The sequence below is a fragment of the Macrosteles quadrilineatus genome, unplaced genomic scaffold (genome assembly GCF_028750875.1).
Source record: "Macrosteles quadrilineatus isolate MER2022 unplaced genomic scaffold, UCM_ALF_1.0 Scaffold_2__2_contigs__length_208266976, whole genome shotgun sequence".
In the NCBI taxonomy this organism is placed as follows: Eukaryota; Metazoa; Arthropoda; class Insecta; order Hemiptera; family Cicadellidae; genus Macrosteles; species Macrosteles quadrilineatus.
The window spans coordinates 20,200,580-20,203,891 of NW_026542595.1; positions in this window are offsets into that span (position 1 = coordinate 20,200,580).

A 3,312-nucleotide genomic window follows, 5' to 3' on the forward strand; every position below is an offset into this window, starting at 1 on the left:
AATTGGAGAAATCCAAGAACTTTCTTCAGCAGAAGACTGAAAATGGGTCCCCACAAAATTGAACCCTGCCGACTATGCAACTAGAAGCATGAAAAGGTTCAAGTCTGACATTTAAAACATATGGCTCCATGGTCCCCAATTTCTATCTTTAAACTGTGAACACTGGCCCACACAACCACCGAATCTACAAGTGAAAGAAGACCATGAAACCAAACGCCAGTTTACCGGCTTACATGCAGATGACGAAGCAAAAATAATTGACATTTCAAAGTTTTCGTTATGGGAGAAACCGACTAGAATTGTTGCTTGGATTTTGAGATATGTCAATAACTTAAAATCGAGGTGCAAATCAAACGACAAAACTCAACTTCAATTTGGACCAATAGAATCAGGCGCTAATTTAATTTCAGAATCAGATGTTAATTTTTACCAACAGCATCGTTGAGCTGGAACCTAAAGAACTGAAAGCTGCCGAAGAAATTCTTTTAAAATCTGCACAGGATGAAACCGTTGGTGAAGAAAGGAAACTTGTGATGAGAAAGAAGTCCATTCCGAAGTCAAGCCGCATTTATTCACTCTCCCCATATTTCGATTGTAACAACATTTTAAGAATGTCATCAAGAACCTCAAACTCACCCGAACTGACGGAAGATCAGAAAAATCTTATAATATTAGATGGCCGACACTTTACTTCGAGATTGATAGGACAAATGTATCATAATGAATGTTTCCATCAAGGTCTCGAGACAGTTGGGTGCAAGATAAGAGAAAAATTCTGGATAACAAATCTACGACCACTTCTAAAGAAAATTAAGAAAGAATGCATGAGGAAGAAGCCTGTTCCCCCCCACAAATGGCGCCTCTACCAGAATTCAGAGTAACAAGAACTAGCCACCCGTTCTTCTACACTGGAGTAGATTACTTCGGACCGATAGAAGTAACTGTAGGGAGGAGACACGAGAAACGTTGGGGAGTTTTGTTCACATGTTTGACAACTAGAGCTGTCCACTTGGAAGTTGCACATTCTTTGAACACAGAAAGTTGTATCATGGCAATCCAACGTTTCATTAGCCGAAGACCCTGTCCATCGGAGATGTTTTCGGACAATGGGACAAACTTTGTTGGGAGTGACAAAGAACTCAGGAATGCTACTAAGTGTTTAAACAATGTCCACATTCAGAGGGTCATATCCAGACAAGGTATCAAATGGAACTTTATTCCTCCTCGAGCCCCACATATGGGCGGATGCTGGGAGAGACTCATCAGATCAGTTAAAACCGCGTTAAAATTTGTCATGCGTTCCCAGTATCCTAAGGATGAAGAACTTCAAACCGAAAGGGAAATTGTTCGAATAGAGTTTATCATCAATTCAAGACCACTGACTAATGTACCAATTGACCCACTCGATCCAGACCCGCTCACTCCAAACCATTTCCTTAGAGACACCTTCAAAATAGATATCAATGAAGACAAACTTTGCAGAAGGCAGCTAACTCGAGTTAAGACCCTACTGGACAACTTTTGGAAAAGGTGGATTCATGAGTATTTACCCTGCTTGACAAGGAGGTGCAAATGGCATAAAAGAACTGTTCCGCCTGAAGTCGACGACATGGCAATAATCGTAGACGAAGACAATGCACGAAACACCTGGCCCTTTGGAAGAATATCTGCCCTATACCATTTACTATATAACACTACTAGATTGAAGACTATGCGGGAGGACGCGTGAACAGGAAATTTCTACAATGTACTGTGTTGTGCACGGTGGATGCACGTAGTACTGACCCCTCTACTTAGATCGCAGCACCGTCACCACGAAGTTCATGGAACCGTCGCCTGGCGCGCTGCAGTTGCTGCCAACTGGACTGGACTGAGCTAAGCGGCGGACTAGACTAGACTAAACTGTTGGACTAGACTCGGCAATGCGGAGTGAACGATTGCCCGCGCTCGCGATGTACTTGGCGGCGGCGGCGCAGCTGTGTGAATGCGATGTAGGTCATTGCTCCTGATGTAGTAGGCTACTGCTGCGCGCGCGATACCGCGTTTTGTTTACTCATTTGCACGTACCGTCCGTATGCTTGGTACGGTACGAGTTTATTCAGGAGGGTATAGCAAATCTTTGACAACTTATTTTTAATTTCTCCCCATATTAGTTAGTACATAGATAAAGTATTGTTTACCCCAAAATTTTCGAGTATGAGTTTTGAGTGGATATATCCACTGAATTGATGTCCGAAATCACCGAACGATTTTGAAAAAATAGTTCTGTAGTATGTTGTAACCCTTTAAATTCAAAACAAAATAGTATAACTCCAATTTCTGTAAAAATTACGGTTAAAATTCCATTATAAATTATGGTATTTCAACAAAATATCCCTTAATACAAGAAAAAATCTTAATTTCTAAAGAAAACCCCTGTTTTTATTGAATTAAGTACTCGTATGTGATAATCCTTTTTATTCTTAAAAACATCTAGTGCAGCCCCATATTCCAGTAAAAATTACGGTTCAAAAGTTCTTGAAACTTATTTTATTTTCCCATAAAACTATGACAAAACTGAGAAATGGATTTAAAAAAAAATAATTCTGATTGAAATTCTTCTGGGATGGTCCTTATAATTCTAAAGCAAATTGTGCAAAATGTATTCATTATAAAAATTGTCATCGTAAAAATCTTAAAAATTAACAACGCTTAGTGAAGGTTAGTAATTTCTTTACTCCAAACAAATAATCGAAAGATAAATTGAATTAACAGAAAAATGATTTCTTATTTGCTTATGTACAATACAAAAAAAACTTGTTGAGTCCAAACTGTTGTTTGGATCTCCCAGACTGTAAAAACACCCCCGCTGCATAGTCAATGCCCACAGGGACGTGACCGCGAGGATATCTCGGCTTTTGTAAGCTGGGGTACGGTGAAAGTTTACGATCCCTCGTTTATGGCCCTATGATTTAGCAAATGAAGACCCCACATCGGCAGCTACAGACAACCCAATGTATAAAAATATAAAACACCCTGGTCAAAAATTTGGTTCTGCTGTATACAAATAAATGCTTGTTAAATGCGTTAAAAGAAAATATTCTCCTGCATATGCTGGGGTTCTCGTTATTTGGTTTGAAAAATAATGTGACAAATCTGCATTGCAAAATAATTCATTACACTTTTTACAAAGTGATGTGATACTTAAATTGAAATAGTGGTAAATGAAATTAAATAAATTGTGTAAAAATAATATTTATTACGTATAACCATGAATATAATTAGTGTAAATAGTAATGAAAAAGTATAAATAATAGCATGCACAAAGAACAA